We start from the raw sequence: 18,830 nt of genomic DNA, 5'->3' as shown, positions 1-18,830 counted from the left end.
TCTAAACAATGGCCCACCTACACCATACACATTCAAGGAAAGAAGCTTGAGGGCCTAGTACATACAGGGGCTGAAATTAATATTCTACATAACTCTTATAGTGCTCCCAGTCAGCATATGATGGAAAACATGGGGTTTGTTCCTGGGCTTGGTCTTGGTCCAAAGCATGAAGGGATTACTAAACCTCCCCCAGTTACTGTAAAAGAAAACAGAGCGGGTTTAGGTTAACCTTTATAGTGATGGCCACTGCCATCCCTCCTGATCCTATCCCTTTACAATGGAAATCTGACACACCTATTTGGATTCAGCAGTGGCTGCTCTCTAAAGAAAAACTGGTGGCTTTAACCCACTTGGTTTTGGAACAGTTACAACTTGGAAATGTGGAACAGTCTCTTTCCCCCTGGAATTCTCCTGTGTTTCTAGTAAAAAAGAAATCAGGCAAGTGGCAGATGGTAACTGATTTAAGGGCTATTAATGCTGTAATTAAACCTATGGGGGCCATCCAACCTGGCATGCCTGCCCCTGCTTTAATACCTAAAAATTCACCTGTCATAGTTATTGATCTTAAAGGTTGTTTTTTTCATATACCTTTACATAAATCGGATTCTGAAAAATTTGCTTTCACTGTACCATCTATCAATAATCAGGAGCCTGCAACTCATTATCATTGGAAAGTACTTCCTCAGGGAATGCTAAATAGCCCTACAATCTGCCAGCTTTATGTTGGGCAAGTGCTTTAACCAGTTCGAGCCCAATTTCTCCAGGCCTATATTCTTCATTATATTGATGATATTATAATTGCTGCCCCAACTGATAAACAATTAATTGACTGTTATCAAAGCTTAAGCCACAGTGTTACAGAGGCTGGATTACACAACACTCAGGATAAAATTCAACAGACCACACCTGTTCAATATTTAGGAATTGTGGTTGACAGGATTACACATTGCTGAGGATAAAATTCAACCGATCACTCCTGTTCAATATTTAGGAATGGTCTACAGACGACGTATTCAAACTCAAAAGTTCAAATTAGGAGAGATTCTTTAAAAACTTTAAATGACTTCCAAAAACTTTTGAGTAACATGAATTATTTAAGACCTACTTTAGATATTCTGATCTATGCACTGTCTAACTTGTTTTCTATGCTGCAGGGAGATTCCAATCTCCACAGTCTCAGGACTTTGACCTCTGAGGCTTTACTAGAATGGAAATTTGCAGAGGAAAGAATCCAGACTGTCTGGTTATCTAGAATACAGCCATTTCTGCCTTTTCAACTTCTGGGTTTTGCTTCTTTACACTCCTCTACTGGACTAATAGTTCAACATAATGATTTAGCAGAGTGGTGTTTTCTGCCTCATTCTGCGTCAAAAACTTTGTCTGTTTATCTGGACAAAATAGCCACCTTAATTGGACAGACTTGGCACAGGATACTTAAAATTTCTGGATTTGATCCAAATTTAATTGTAGTTTCTTTAAATTGGCTCGGAGTTCAAGCTGCCTTTCAACATTCCGTATTGTGGCAAATTCACTCGGCTGAATTTATGGCATTATTCACAATAATTATCCAAAGAACAAATTGTTTGATTTTATAAAAATGATGTCTTGGGTGGTCCCACGATTAACCAAAGATCAGCCCATTGCTGAGGCTGTTACAGTGTTCACTGATGGCTCCAGTAATGACAATGCTGGTTATGTAGGTCATAAAGACAAGCTTATTTCTACCTGTTATACCTCTGCTCAAAAGACAGAGTGAACTGCTGTAATTACTGCCTTACAGGATTTCGCCAAACCTTTAAATATTATCTCTGATTCTACTTAACGTGGGAAAGAGGATATGCTTGTGCTTCACCAGGAGATCATCAAACAAAAACCACAGAGAAAAGATGTCCATGTAGAGACTGCCCTCAGACATGGCGAAATCTGTGCCAACTCCTTAAAATTTGGCACACCAAATCACAATCGGTCTGATTCAATCCTCTCTGATTGTAATAGAGACCCATCTAATTATGCTTCTCCTGATTACCTTTCTTTTTCTCCTTACAAACCTGAAAATCTCGCCATTTCTATTAGCCTGAAAATAACATCCCTCTGTTCTTCTTTTCCTCTTTCATCACTTAATCTTGCTTACACTAGGATTTATTTAATGTTTCTCCTCATACTTTCTGTCTCACCAGTTTCCTTTCACACTGATTTACCAGCTACACAAAATTATTCTTATTGGGCTTATGTGTCTTTTCCTTCACTTATTTGATCTCTCACCTGGATGGATGCTCCTGCAGAAATCTACACTAAGGATAGTGTATGGATGCCTGGAGCTACAGATGACCATTGCTCCACTCAACCAAGGGAATAAGGCAATGCATTTTATGTTACCATGGGTTATAAATACCCACTTCTGCACCTCGGACATGCACCTGGTTGTATCCATCTAGAAACTCAAGTCTGGGCTAATTATCTTCTGGACAGATCAGTTACAGAGGAACCAGGACATTTGGTCTCCAGCCTCTCCCTTTCTCCTTTAAAACAAATGAAAGGTGGAGCAATGAGAGATACCCCATACTTTCAACATAAACATGCAGGAAAACCATGCCCTAAAAATTTTGAGGGCCCATCTAAAATCTTAATTTGGGAAGACTGTGTTAACTCACATGTGGTAATATTGAAAAATGACTCATATTGTTTAGTAATAGACTGGGCTCCAAAGGGCTATTTCGAAAACAACTGCTCCTCTGGTGGAAGGGAATGCCTGGAGTCTGCTTATTTTATTTCTTATTGGGAGAATGAAAATCATCATTCTACATTGCATAGGAGGTTCAGATTATTCTTTCCCTTAAAATGGGAGATAAAAGTGTTATCCTCACCCCCACCCCACCGAGGCCTCATATGATACTCCCTTCTGAGCCCAGAGCACCCAGAACTTTGAAAATTAGCTATTGCCATGTCTGGACTGTGAGTATAGGAAGGGGAAACTATTCTGTCTGTTGTCCCCCCACTGTCCCCCTCTCTCAGTATCAGTGTAGATGCAGAAATTCTGCTTTGCTTACCTCCAACTTGACTATTCCCATACAGAGTTGTGTTAAGCCTCCTTACGTGCTGTTAGTGGGAAGTATCAAAATTTGGATGAATAATTAAACTGTCCAATGCATTAATTGTCACTTATACATTTGTATTAACTCCTATTTTGACTCTAGGAAAAGTGTAATGTTGGTTCAAGCTCGAGAAGGAATCTGGATTCTGGTAACTATGCCCACACCTTGGGAACCCTCCCTCTCAATACATTTAATTAATGAAGAGTTACAGCCAATTCTAAAAAGATCTAAGGGATTGGTTTTCACTCTAATTGCTGTGATTGTGGGCCTAATTACAGTCACTGCACTGGCCACCACTGCCAGAATGGCAGTCTATCAATCTAGTCAAATGGCTCATTTTGTTAATGATTGACAAACCAATTCCACCCAAATGTGGAATTCTCAACAAGGAATTGATCAACAATTGGCTAATCAAATTAATGAGGTAAGGCAGTCTGTTATTTGGCTTGGAGATCAAGTAGTGAGTCTCGAACATTGCATGCATATGCAGTGAGATTGGAATACTACAGATATCTGTGTCACCCTGTATCCCTACAGTGAGACTGATCATTCATGGGAAATGGTCAAAGGACACCTTTTAGGTAGGGAAGATAATTTATCATCAGACCTAACTAAATTAAAGAAACAAATTTTTGAAGCCTCAAGCTCGTTTATCCATTGTGCCTGGAGCTGAGGTATTAGATCAGGTGACAGAAAATCTTTCTGGACTAAACCTCATGACTTGCATTAAGTCTACTGAGGGCTGCACTGTAGTAAATTTTGGAATTATGTTTCTCTGTTTAATTGGTCTGTCTTTAGTGTGCCAGAACAGTCAAAGAATCCTGCATCAAAATTGAGAGAACAACCAAGCCTTCATCACCATAGCACATTTATATAAAAAGAAAGGGAGAGATGTTGCAGGAAGTCAGAGACCCCGAATGGAGGGACTGGCTGAAGACATGGCAGAAGAACATAAATTATGAAGATTTCATGGACATTTACTAGTTTCCCAAATTAATACTTTTATAATTTCTTATGCCTGTCTTTACTAAAATCTCTGAACATACATTGTGAAGATTTCATGGACATTTATCACTTCCCCAATCAATATTCCTGTGATTTCCTATGCCTATCTTTACTTTAATCTCTTAATCCCATCATCTTCGTAAGCTGAGGATATATGTCACCTGAGGACCCTGTGATGATTGTGTTAATTGCACAAATTGTTTAAACAATATGAAATCTGGGCATCTTGAAAAAAGAACAGGATAACAGTGATGCTCAGGGAACAAGGGAGATAACCATTAGGTCTAGCTGCCTGAGAGCTGGGTGGAACAGAGCCATATTTCTCTTCTTTCAAAAGCAAATAGGAGAAATATCACTGAATTTTTTTCTTAGCAAGGAACAGCCCTGAGAAAGCGAATGTATTCCTAGGGGGAGGTCTCTGAAATGGCTGCTCTGGGAATGTCTGTCTTTTACAGTTGTAGATAAGGAATGAAATAAGCCTTGGTCTCCCATAGCACTCCCAGGCTTATTAGGATGAGGAAATTCCCAACTAATAAATTTTGGTCAGGCCTGTTGTCTGCTCTCAAACCCTGTCTCCTGATAAGATGTTGTCAATGACAATGCATGCCTGAAACTTCATTAGCAATTTTAATTTTGCCCAGGTCCTGTGATCTTGCCCTGCCTCCATTTGCCTTGTGATATTTTATTACCTTGTGAAGCATGTGATCTCTGTGACCCACACCCTATTTGTACACTCCCTCCCCTTTGAAAATCACTAATAAAAACTTGCTGGTTTTGTGGCTTGGGGCCATGATGAAACCTGCCAACATGTGATGTCTCACCCAGACACCCAGCTTTAAAATTTCTCTCTTTTATACTCTTTCCCTTTATTTCTCAGACTGGCTGACACTTAGGGAAAATAGAAAAGGACCCACATTGAATTATCAGGGGTGGGTTCCTCCGATAGTATATTCTAACCAATTTGAACAAACTAATTGCTGTTCCTCAAGCTATGCAACACACTTCATATCCTAGTGTTTCCAACAATGGGCATGGAGATGTTATTGGAAATAAAAAATCTTACATGAATTATTTAAAACCAGAAGGTGCTTATATCTTCAGTAAACCCTACATCTAACAACAAAAGCTTTAAAATAATATACAAATAAACTAGGAGACTTACTGCTTTCAAGGAAAATGGTGACTGGCTAGCAAAACAGTCAAAAATATTGGCGCAATGGTACTTTAAAGTATATGGATTCTGATAATATGTACTTCACGGGATTAGATGAAGCCAAATTTTGGAAGCATCACTTAATAAATTCTACTACAAAAGTGCCCCAAGCACTAAAATAAAATCTACTGTGCTCCACACATTGTGACATATGAAAATTGTGCATACTGGTTTTAATATTTTAGAATTTCTATTAAAAATATGTCCATATTCTTTATCTCAACAAGAAATTAAACTATCAAACATTAAATGTTAAGAACCTGTAGAATGAAAATATGCTTGATTTTACATTTTTCCCCTGTTTTATATTTTTTTCTGGTGATAAAAAATAAAGTTTCTGAGAAATACAGCTGTTACTCTGGGCAACTGCAGGAATTTAGTTAATTTCATTTCTTGGCTACATGAACTTGATGAGATGAGAAGTCATGCTAAATGTTACACACAAGAAAAGCTTTAAATGATTAACCTGGCCAGGTACAATGGCTCACCACCTGTAATCCCAGCACTTTAAGAGGCTGAGGCAGGTGGATTGTGATGCCAGGAGATCCAGAGCATCCTGGCTAACATGGTGAAACCCTGTCTCTACTAAAAATACAAAATTAGCTAAGGGTGGTGACATGTGCCTCTAATCCCAGCTGCTTGGTAGGATGAGGCAGGAGAATTGCTTGAACTTGGGGTGTGGAAGTTGTAGTGAGCCAAGATCACAACCACTGCACTCCAGCCCAGGCAACAAAAGTGAAACTCCATCAAAAGAACAAAAGAAAGGAAAGAAGGAAGGAAGGGAAATGAAACAAAGAAAAAAGAAAGAAAAAGAAAGAAAGAAAGAAAAAAAGAAAGAAAGAAAGAAAGAAAGAGAAAGAAAAGAAAAGAAAAGAGAAAAGAAAAGAAAAAAAAGGAAAGAAAAGAAAAGAAAGAGAAGAAAAGTGAAAAGAAAACTGCATTACTCACATTGTGGCTAATATTCAGAGACTATTTTAACAGAAATATTTGTTTTAAATTAGAAGTGCTCATAAATGGTTTTCATTTATATGTTTGGTCAGTATTTTTTTTAGTAAACTTTGTATTAAAGCTGGTAAAATTGTTAATTTTTACTCCCACTGGATTTTGAGAAAGACTAAATAAATTATTTATGCTCTTATTGAAAGATCACACATTTTTTATGAACTAAGACAAGGTAGTACCTAATTACAAAAAAAAATCAGAAAGGTAAAATAAAACATAACCCCACTTAAACTATTCTTCTGATCATCTTGCCAAATCTGTCCTGGATAATTTTTTTCTTAATTTGCAGTCACAGCTGATATGTTACAAAATATGTAAGAAAATAATAATTGAAGACCATATAAGTAAAGCATCAAACTGAGTTTGAAAATGAAAACTATTATTATTACTTTTTTACCTGTTGATACATAGAGTCTGTTGGGTGAGGATACAATGGAGCATCTGCTGTTGGACATGTCTTATGCCCATATAAGACACCTTGGTCATCTGGCTCCAAATTCTAAATATTTAAAAAGATTGACAATTTGATTGTAAAAGTAACTTTGCACCTTTTATTCAATTTTCTTCATTTAGAATAAACTTTTAAGAAATGTAAAAAAGCTGACAATTATAACATCTTTACAATTCCTGCAAATGATTTATAATTCAGGGAAAAAATCTGAATTATTTTAGCTACATAATTTTTAGACCATTTCACACAAGTCACTTCCAAAGGGAAGCTTACTTTTTAAGAAAAAACAAACCAATGCTAATCATTTAACAAAATAAATATTTTAAGGGCCGTATTAATACATAGACATTGGCTTACACATTTAAAAATTACTTGTCTTTTTCCCAGATTTATCTGCTGCCCTTTTGAGGCTTCCCTCGAGCCCCTTATCTAGATAAAGTTCTGAAGCATTTGCAAATGTCATGCTAGCACTATCTGATCTTTCTAAGAAATAACCATTTGATGTTTTCTTGTTTTGTACTGGAGGAGACAAATCTTAGTAGGCATACTGAATTGTTTCCAGTATATGGCCTTCTTTCACATTTCTATATCCACTAAACGAGTCAATTTTCTTTTCTTTTCTTTTTTTCCACATAAAAGCACAAACACAGTCCTTCACCTCCACAAATTATGCAGTTGAGTTTCCCACATTTGGGGAAACCTCATGGGTCAGCACATCTGGAGTGCAATAGATCAGCCTTGAACTGGGAAATCCACCTTCGGGATCACGGTATCTCCCCTGGCAGGCAAGTATCCATTTTCTTTTTAAGACTTCCATTAGCCTTTGAAAGAAATTACAAATATAAATGTAACAGAATTTAGAATAATTTTCAGTATCAGCTTAAAATGTTAATTCCAATCATCCATGACTATTCTCTTCTAAAAAAGTTCTTAATTCTGACACAGGCCTCTACAAAATTGTAAGAAAAAAGCACTATGGTAAACAATGAAACAACTGCTAAATAAAGCTACCATACATTTTATGCACTGATATGCTCATTTTTGGTAGTGACTCTTAGGGCACCCTATTGTATCTAACAGTCATTCTCGGTCTTCTGGAATTTTATTATGTGCACTCTGAGCTTTAAAAATAAGGAGATGAAAAGAATTTATAATATGTAGTAGTAGCTAATATTTTATTGCCTAATATGTTCCATTCAGAACAAGTGTTTGAGGTAATCTAATTAATATTAGAGTTAGTTTCCTAAGTGGGTAGCATTAGTAAATCCATTTAACAAATAAAAAATCAATTACAGTTAGGAGAAATACTTTCCCAATTATTACAGATTTAGCCAGTTGAGGAGCTAGCTAGCAATCTGACTCAAACATCTGACCTCTTGATGTATTACAAATATAAAATGTTTTGGATAATATACTATCCATGCATTACTATAAGTGAATTAAAAACAGTAATGCTATATTACTTTTCATAGTTCTATTTATTATTCTATACTTAGGATTATGCTGTGTGGCCCAGGCTGGACTACAGTGAGAAGATGATAGCTCATAGCTCAATGAGGACTCACACTCCAGGGTTCAAGGAATATTCCTGCCTCAGCCTTCCAACTACTTTAGATTAGAGAAATGCACCACCATGTCTAACTCATCTCATTATTTTTACTAAATATGAATAGCTTTTTATGAGTACCTTTTTTAAGAAAAAACAAAACTTACTCGGTGTTTATTCATTTTTCAGAGATAACATTTTAGAATGTAAAGCAAGAATCCTTTGTTTATAAAACAGCAATATTAATTAGCAGTAAAAAATTGATTTCAATTCTGATAATATAAGAACACACACGATGGGTAAAGCAATTTTCAATGGCTACAATTTGCCTGATTTGCTAATGATCAGTCATTTTCTTTCAGAGCTGGCTAAATTGCAACATATTTACACTGCTTACTGTTTACTGTTTACTGTCTACTGTTATACTGCTTACTGTCTACTGTTATACTGCTGTTTACTGTTCTTAGGAGTCAATATTAAAAATTGCAAAAAATGACTTCTGTCTTTTTTGTCATTACCATGACAGAGAAATAAAATAGTTTTTTTCTCTCCACCATGTATCTTACTTAATATAATAATAGTATATTCCAAATGAGAGGCCAGATTTCTTCTTTTTGCCATAGGAGCATTTATAAAATAACTTTCTTCTGAAAAGGTAATTTTTGTAATCTAATTATTTCAGGTAAAGAATAACATGGACAGGACTCTTGTAACACTTACAGTACACATTTCATTATCTTATTCTCTTAAAAATCATAGTAAAGTGAAAATCATGTCATTTTCAACATTATCAATTGTATCAAAAGTTTTCATGTGCAATTTGGATTAATATTATATTTGCCTGTATTGTTATCTGCTGCTTTGAACAGTGCTTGGTACACAGCAGATGCTGATATGTATCTGTTGAATACTGTCTATTGAACAGACTAAATGTTCATTATACAAAACATTTCAAATTTAATAAGGAGAATAATTAATTTATACATGAAACCCACATTAATCCACCTCAACTATTTTCCACATTAACCCAACATGTATACCTTTGCTGCAATCACTTCATTTGATGAGATGAGGCTAAGATGTGATTTAGCCTTACTTTAGAGCAAGTACAAGAAGTTACATAGTAAACAATATATGACTACAAACTATTTTTAAAATGGTATAAATTAAATCACATGGATAGGAACTCTTTACTTCATTTTACAACATTAATTAATCAGCTTCAAATCTACGATGGTAGACCAAAGAACAATTAGAAAATTTTAACTGTTAAAATCTAATATTTCAGTTGTTTACAATTTAAGATTATCATTTGCCTTTAATCATTGTGTTCTACAGCTTTATAATAACTTCAGTTTATTATCAGGTTTTCGGTGTGCTTATTATAATGTCTATTGAGTGAAAATTGTGTGTGTTTGGGTGTGTGTGTGGGCGTGTGTGTATAGAGTTTCCAGATATATAGTATGATTTGTTTCTAGCATCCTACAACAATAAAACTTTGAATCTCCTGGCAGAGTTAGGCACCTAATTCTGATGCAATTCTTAGGCTTATTTTACTGCAGATGACACAACTAAGAATTCTAGAAGAATGCTAAAGATCTGTTTTTAGCATAACCACAGTTCTTTAAAATTATCATTTTTCTCAAAACCAGTCTGGCCAAGATTGTGAAACCCCATCTCTTCTAAAAATACAAAAATTAGCCAGGCGTGGTGGCGGGCACTTGTAATCCCAGCTACTCAGGAGGCTGATGCAGAGAATTGCTTCAACCCAGGAGGTGGAGATTTCAGTAAGCCGAGATTCCACTCCTGTACTCCAGCCTGGGTGAGAGAGCAAGACTCCCTCTCACACACACACAGAATAATAATAATAATAATAATAATAATAATAATAATAATAATAATGAAAAGATTCTTCTTACACACTAGTTTAACTACTTAGAGGCTACATATTGCTTTTGGATAACTTAATGTTACCTACCATGATAATATTAACTTTTTAAAAAAAGTTTCCATTCTAGGACATTCTTTTCTATGACTGTTTTTCATTATTACATCTGTAGTAACACATATATCCTTTTAGATGATTCCAAATTCTGGATATATGTATCCAACTCCCCATTACAATTTTTTATTTGGTGTCCCATATGTTTCTAAAATGCAATTCACTCAAACAGGTTCTTTTTTTTCTATAAGTAAATTGCATTACTATTCCCTCAGCTTGTAAAATCACACCCAGGACATAGGTGGTAACATCTCTTTCCTGCTCCACTTCCTCAAATATCCAATTACGAACACCTGCCTATCCTAACTCATAAAGAGCTCATAAATCTGTCCACACATATATTCTACATTGCCAGCTTTTCTAATATAGAGCACCCACAATGTTTTTCTACAGATAATTTTGAATACTTCCTTACTGTGGTCTATTGTGGAACTTTCTATGCTATAGCCAGTGAGATGTTACTAATACATGCCTTTTGTGATCCTCTAATGGTTTATCATATCACACTGAATATCTCACATAATTGCTAAAAAGCCAAGTTATGTCAATAGTAAGTCTGTACCCACTAGCTACTTTAAAAAAAAAAAAAAAACTTAACAAAGCAACCATTTTCTACTGCAAGATGCTTTTTACCCTTCAAATCTAAGACACATATTCCTTATAATAGGCAGCAGAGGACTTTGTATTTTTCTTGTTTATTATGATGCTTTGTATCCCACCTGGGCTGTTTATTCACTATTGTATTTTCAAAATCATAATTAAGACAGATTCAAAATACTTTATCAGAAATTCAAAAAGCTAAATTAAGCAAGGCTTTTTAAAATAAGATTCGTATGTAACTCAATTTTTGATGCAATAAAGACTTGAGGGAAGCTATTTAAGTCTTCATTCATGTACCCTTCACCCTTAAAGGGAATATGCATTACTCTTATAGAAGCATTAGTATGTTTGATTCTTGGGCACTTTCGGGGGCCTTACAGGGACTGATACACAATGTGATGCAAATGGGATGACTCAGTTTTCTCAAATGCAAAAATCTGTAAAATCTAAAACATACTGCCTAAATGCCTTAAGATGTATAAATGTATACTGAACCTTGGCAATTAAAAATAAACTTAGGTTATATCATAAACCAACCATGTGTTTTGTATGAGCAACCAAAATCTCAAGTTAAATTGGGCAAAACAAAATTTCTGTGAGTTGTCTGATACTTTTACATTTAAAATACATATTGTATTTGTGTTTGTGTAATATATGCTCCTACTCTTCTGGAAGAATCCCAGCATGTAGTCAGATGTAGTCAGATTAGCCTGGGAAAAAGGAAGCACAGAGATTGTCAGAGCAGGAAGGGTAAAGGGTAAAATTTATTTCCTCCTGAAGGTATATATTAATAATACAAAAAACACTTTCATTACAGGAATGTGTGACCATACAACTTAATTTTAGATAGTAAAATACTTGTGATTTTAACAAGTTACTTAAATGATCTGCTAATTGTCTGAGTCAGTCATTCATATAAATGTGACCTAATATATATCAATATCATAGAGCTATTAATGAGTAATTAAATTTTAACTATATCCATAAATTAATAATTTTTGAAATGTTGCAGTAACACCTGAATTGCTGATATTCAAATTGGACAACAGCATCTGTAATAAATTGGCCCTTCTTTTCACTGATAAAATCGACATAAAATAACACTGGAAACACTACGAATATTTTTGCTGTACATTTCTGACGATCTATCCATGCCTTTAGTACTACTGTGCAATAGGTTGATGTGAGAAAAATCAGGCTACTCTAAGAGAGATGTACTGAAAATCGCATTTCTTAATTTATGCTAACATCTACAAAAAATTTAAGTGAATTATTTATTTACATTATCACTACATTTATTTTACTTTATTTTAACAAAAACATACATACATGTGAAATTTCTCACAGAAGTCATTTTTAAAACTGACAAGCAAAACAAATAATTGGGATCTCTTAAGGATATGGATTACTTTTCCAAGTTCTAGAAATTCTGATTTAGATAGTGTGGGATATGATTTGGAAGACAGTACTTTTCAAAAAGCAACATTAAGAGATAACATTGGCTGGGCATGGTGACTCAAGTCTGAAAGCACAGTACTTTGGGAGGCCAAGGTGTGCGGATCACAAGGTCAGGAGACTGGGACCATCTTGGCCAACATGGTGAATCCCTGTCTCTACCAAAGTAGGAAAATATTTTATATATATATATGTGTGTGTATGTGTGTATGTGTGTGTGTATATATATATTAGTCAGGCATGGTAGTGCGCCTGTAGTCCCAGCTTCTAGGGACACTGAGGCTGGCAAATTGCTTGTTTATGGGAGGTGGAGGTTGAAGTGAGCTGAGATCGTGCTCCTGCACTCCAGCCTGGCCACGGAGCTAGACTCCAACTCAAAAAGAAAAAAAAAAAGAAAAAGATAACATCAATCAGGCACAATATCTAATCTTAAAGATTACCTGAAAAATGACGCAAATGCATAAATATAAATAACCTGAGAATAATGGAATACATTAAAGTTACACAGATTTGCAATGCATTTTAATGTATAAATATATATGTATACGTATATGGGATATATACCTGTATATGGGATATTGCTTGTAGTTTAGGACACATTACATGTTATAACTTGATTAAAATGTTCTTCTCATTTAATATTTAAAAATAAAAACATCGTTGATATAAAATTATGAAAATATCTTAACTAAACTGGCATACATTACAAACAAGTAAATATATTTCTGTAAATATAAACCCTATGTTCTGAATCTTTTCTTCTCAGGAGATCAAATACTCCTCTTAGTAACTGATCACTCTTGCTACAGTTGTTACATTTCTGTGAAAAATAAGTATTCATTGGTGTAATAGAATCAAGATTTTAAAACAGTGTCTATTTGAATAAAAAGAGTCCTGTTCTTATAAACAGCAAACATATTGCAAAGAAAATTATTAAATACAATTCCTCTTTGAGGACAAAAAACAAGTTGTGGTAAATTTTATTGTAGATTTTGTACACTGCTATAATTAAAACAAAAACAACAACACTTCTACAACTTCAAAAGAATAATTTAAGCCATTTAGTTATTTACATTGTCACTAATTTTAATTTTATGTTACAGTTTTTTTTTTACTAAAATACCTTTCAATTTAACCATTAGAAAAGTAAATTGTAAAAAATATAAACCTCAGGGATTTCCTAAATAACTGTGTATATTCAGTATACAAAATAATTTAATCTTGTTCTTCAGAGGACCCAGAAGTCAGTATTCATTAACATAAAATAATTTTTAGAAATCACAGGTGTTGTAATGTATGTAAGTATGCATTTGTGTTTGGCAAATACATCAAATAGAGTCATATAAGTTTGCTGATTTGAATTTGCAGACAACAGAATTTACTTCTAAGTATTTAATTACTCCAAAAACAAAACAGAAATAATAGCTGTGCAATTACCTGACTAGAAGTGATAGAGCAGGAGTGCTTTCATCTTGAACCAACACCACCACTTTAACATCCAGCTCTCTTTTTAGCCTCATGCATTTCAAAGTAATCATTTCTCTTCTAACTGTAAATAATAAGCACATTCCTTTCCCTTCAGGTGCTAGAAGCAGACATAGGGGATAGGCCTGCAACTCCAGAAAGATGTATGAAAAGAGACACAGAACTCTCTCTGTCAGATAACCACAACAAAGAGACACAGAGGCAGTCCAAGCCTCTGATAAACTCTCCAGGACTGAGTCATGAAAAACTCTTAATCTGCTAACAGAGTGTGGCTCTCGCCAGCTACCCCTCTCAGATTGATTCAAAATAAATCTGTCCCTGCTGACTGTCAACTTGCCCTTCAGGTTTCTCTCCTCTTTCTTTAATTCTTACATTGGGTGCTGAAATCTGGGACTGGTGTTGGGGGCAGAGGCTTCCTTGCATCCCAGGAAGCTGTGGGCAATGGCAGCTTATCCTAAGTTAACACCTGGATCCTGAGAGCCTCTGGCCACCTGCCCCACCTTTTCTCTCATTTTACTCTTAAAGAGATTTGTGTGAGAAGGACAACTGACCTGAAGGAAACTGCAAGGCTCAGGCCAGGGCTCGAAATCCCTCAAGTCTAAGGGATCCACTTCTGACCACAAGCAATAGGTATTTCACTTCCTAACACTGGCTGCCTCTTGCCTCTTCTCTCTCTCTCTCTCTCTCTCTCTCTCGTTTCTCTCCCTTTTTCTCTGTCTGTCTCTCTCTTCCTCATGTGGCTCCAGTCTGGGAATCCCTTTGCCAATTTCAACTGGAACATACAACAGAAAGCACTAATTCAGCCATCTGGTAAGATCTCCCTTTTCCTAGCTTTCTCCTGGTACCAGAGAAAGTCTAGCCTGCTGTCCATTTCCTCGAAGGACCAATGTGACTAAGCTAGAGGAAATCTTGGGGACACACAGTGCTTTCTCAGAGTAACTGTTCTCTTTCAGAAAGAGGATTCTGGGTCTCTGTCTATTTTCTCAGGACATCTAGAACAAAACAGACCTTTTACAAAATACTTTTATAGCAAGTCCAGCTTCCCAGAAATGCTAATAGTTAAATATGTGAATGTACAACTATATCATTCATTTGTACACATGGAAAAGGTATAGTGTTACTGCCAGTTACATGAAAAACAAACAAAAAAAAACAGGTTTTACATTAAAGTTAAAAATTGCTAAAAGTAATATTATGACATGTAATTGAAAGTGCTAAACATAAATTTTCACGCAAAGTGTATAAAGCTGGTTTAGGCAGACACAGAGCTAGCTTGAAAAGTTATTTTTTTTTTCGTACCCCAGTGATACCTGAAAGGCCAGAAAGACAGATCTCCCTTGAAAGGGGGGTGAAGCCAGGGAGCCAAGAGGTCTAGCACAGTGGATGCCATCCCCATGGAGCCCAGCAAGCTAAAATCCACTGCCTTGAAATTCTTGCTGCCAGCACAGTAGTCTGACATCAACCTGGGATGCCTGAGATTGGTGGGGAAAGGGACGTCCAACATTACTGAGGCTTGAGTAGGTGGTTTTCCCTTCAGAGTGTAAACAAAGCCACTGGGAACTCACTGCATCTCATCAAAGCTGCTGTAGCCAGATTGCCTCCTAAGATTCCTCCTCTCTGGTCAGGGCACCTCTGAGAGGATGGCAGCAACCTCAGTTAGGGGCTTATAGATAAAACTCCCATCTCCCTGAAACAGAGCACTTGGGGGAAAGGGTGGCTGTAAGCACAGCTTCGGTAGACTTAAACCTTCCTGCCTGCTGGCTGTGAAGAGAGCTGCAGATCTCAAACAGACTGCCTCCTCAAGTGGGTCCATGAAACCAATCACTCTTGACTAGGAGACTCCTCCCTGCAGGGATCAAAAGACACCTCATACGGGAGTCTTCTGGCTGACACCCGGCTGGTACCCCAGTGGGATGAAGCTTTCAGAGGAAGGAACAGGTAACAATCTTTGCTTTTCTGCATCCTCTGATAGTGACATACAGGCAAAAATGGTCATAAGTGGACCTCCAGCAAAGTCCAGTACACCTGCAGCAGAGGATCCTGACTGTTAGAAGGAAAACTAATAACAGAAAGGCATAGTATCAACAACTACTAAAAGGATTTCTACAAAAAAATCTATATATACAAAGGTCAACAACATCAAAGAACCAAGGTACATAAATGCACAAAGATGTAAAAAAACAGCACAAAATGGCTGAAAATTCCAAAACCAAGAAAGCCTCTTCTCCTCCAAAGGATCATAACTCCTCATCAGCAAGAAAACGAAATTGAATAGAGAATGAGTTTGAGGAATTGTCAGAAGTAGGCTTCAGAAAGTGGGTAATAAACTCTTCCAAGTAAACGAGAATGTTCTAACCCAATGCCAAGAAGCTAAGAACCTCAAATAAAGGTTAGAGAAATTGCTAACTGGAATAGCCAGTTGAGAGAAAAACACAAATAACATGATGGAGCTGAAAAACACAGCACAAAGACGGTGTGAAGCATACATAATTATCAATAGCCAAATCAATCAACTGGAAGAAAGGATATCAAAGATTGAATATCAACTTAACGAAATAAAGCATGAAGAAAAGGTAAAAAAAAAAAAAGGAATAAAAAGGAACAAACAACGTTTCCAAGAAATATGGGAGTATGTGAAAAATGAAACCTACTTTGTTTGCTGGTTTGTTTGTTTGAGATGGAGTCTTGCTCTGTCATCCAAGCTGGAGTGAATGGGTGCAGTCTTGGCTCACTGCAACGTCCTCCTCTCAGATTCAAGGGATTTTCCTGCCTCAGCCTCCTGAGTAGCTGGGTTTACAGGGGCACACCACCACCCCTGGCTAATTTTTGTATTTTTAGTAGAAATGGGGTTTCAGCATGTTTTTCATGTTGGTCTCAAACTCCTGACCTCATGATCCACCCATCTTCACCTCCCAAAGTGCTGGGATTACAGGCATGAACCAATATGCACAGCTTAAACCTGGCTCTTCTTTTTGGCTCAGATATAACTATAAAGTTTCCTGCTCTCTCAACACTAACTTCAGTTACATTTGTCATAAACATACTCCCTAAAGTATAAATCTTGCTGTATCAGAAACATGCAATCTTTGGTCTCTTAAGCATCTCTAACCAACAGTAGTGAAGCATACTATGAGCAGAGAAGTTTTTATCATAAATTCACTGTTCATAACCAGAGCTTTGATGTCACATTTCAGCTAAAGTGCCAGCTTCACGGTCAACTGTGACCTGATAAATGCGAAGAGTGAGGCCTTTTCAGTTGTTTTAGAGAATCATGGTAGTATAGTAGCCCACACATGGCTACATGCTCAGTAAACAGGTCTTACTTTTAGTTATCCCAGAGATCTATGTGTGTTATTTCAGTTAAAGCTGATATTCTACCAGGCGCTGTGGCTCACTCCTGTAATCCCAGCACTTTGGGAGTCCGAGGTGGGCGAATCACGAGGTCAGGAGATAGAGACCATCCTGGCTGTCATGGTGAAACCCCGTCTTTACTAAAAATACAAAAAAAATAGCTAGGCTTGGTGGCGGGTGCCTGTTGTTCCAGCTACTTGGGAGGCTGAGGCAGGAGAATGATGTGAACACGGGAGGCGGATCTTGCAATGAGCCGAGATGGCACCACTGCACTCCAGCCTGGATGACAGAATGAGACTCCGTTACAAAAAAAAAAAAAAGAAAAAAAAAAAAGCTGATATTCATACACTCATAGAAGAAAACGTAGGTTAAAAGGAATGTTATGGTGCCTTTTTATTTTCCAGGGTTCTTGAAGCTCTTGAGATGAACAGTGGCAGGAAATTCATCACTTTTTAAAGTAATTTTTTTTGGAGATGGCAGGGTTGGGAGGAGTTCGCTTATGAACAGATATGTAACTAATAAGTTTGATACTCAGATGTTCCATGCAATAGATGTGGAATTTTTAAATAAGATTTGAAAGGGATGGACATTTTGTTACCATACAGATTCATGATACGGCAGGTCAGGAGAGATTCCGAAGCCTGAGGACGCCATTTTACAGAGGTTCTGACAGTTGTCTGCTTGTTTTTAGTATCAACGATTCACAAAGCTTGCAGAACTTAAGTAATTGGAAAGAACACGAGAGCTTTCCTTTTGTGATTCTAGATTCTAAGACAGGCATAAGCGAATGGCAGGTGTTTAGAGAAGAAGTAAAGCTTATGCAGGGAGAACAGTGACTATCCTTACTTTGTAACAAGTGCAAAATATGCCAAAAATGTGGCAGCAGCCTTTGAGGAAGGATTTCAAACAATTCTTGCAACTGAGGATACGTCAGATCACTTGATGAACACAGGCATAGTCAACCTTCACCAAAAGCCCAAGCCTAGCTCATCTTGCTGTTGAATGTTAGAGATAAGACAGATGCATGCTAACCAACTCACATGTATATACAAAATCAACATGGACATGGAGAAGAGAATTAGTTTTTGTAGCAGTGTATTACTTACTAAAAAAATTCAATGATTGTATATTCCTGTGTCATTAGTTGGTAGGAGATGGGACACATCCACTCATGGAGGAATATATTTTCTCAATAATGGCACCTTACATTTATAAATTTTAGTGGTTGTCTAAAAACATTTCTTTGATTTACACATGTAAATTAGAGAGCTAATAAATGAGATGACCAAGACTTTAAATATAATTAAAATAAGAAACTTGACTACTCTAGAATTTATACTTGGATTATTTTTTCCCTGAAAAATGGGAAACTACTTTTTATATGTACATGATTTTTATGCACTTAGCATTGTATACTTGGTGAAAGAGAATGATTTCCTAAAAAAAAAGTTAGATATGAAAGATTAAATCTAATGTATTTGCAGTGCATTCTTATTTAATTCTTTATCCTTTTCAAAATGACTTAACCTTTTTTATTTTCATTCTACATATCATTAGAGTTATTCTTACTAGTAATTACTCATAATTTGTGTGTAATTAAGAAGTTGTACCACCATAGGTCATGATTC

At 36.2% G+C, this 18,830-nt stretch overlaps 1 non-coding gene and 1 pseudogene across 1 annotated transcript; one reads left to right on the top strand and one right to left on the bottom strand.

The window, feature by feature from the left end:
- The first annotated feature begins 239 nt into the window (after nucleotides 1-239).
- LOC129025781 (ras-related protein Rab-9A-like) lies at nucleotides 240-18,204 on the top strand (annotated as a pseudogene).
- On the bottom strand, nucleotides 7,393-7,556 carry LOC129026006 (U1 spliceosomal RNA). The gene has a single exon (XR_008497391.1). It is a non-coding gene; the product is annotated as a U1 spliceosomal RNA (small nuclear RNA).
- Nucleotides 18,205-18,830: the final 626 nt, after the last annotated feature.

The sequence above is a fragment of the Pongo pygmaeus genome, chromosome Y, assembly GCF_028885625.2.
Source record: "Pongo pygmaeus isolate AG05252 chromosome Y, NHGRI_mPonPyg2-v2.0_pri, whole genome shotgun sequence".
Lineage (NCBI taxonomy): Eukaryota > Metazoa > Chordata > Mammalia > Primates > Hominidae > Pongo > Pongo pygmaeus.
The sequence above is the reverse complement of the archived record's forward strand: the minus strand, read 5'-3'. Positions and strand labels throughout refer to the sequence as shown.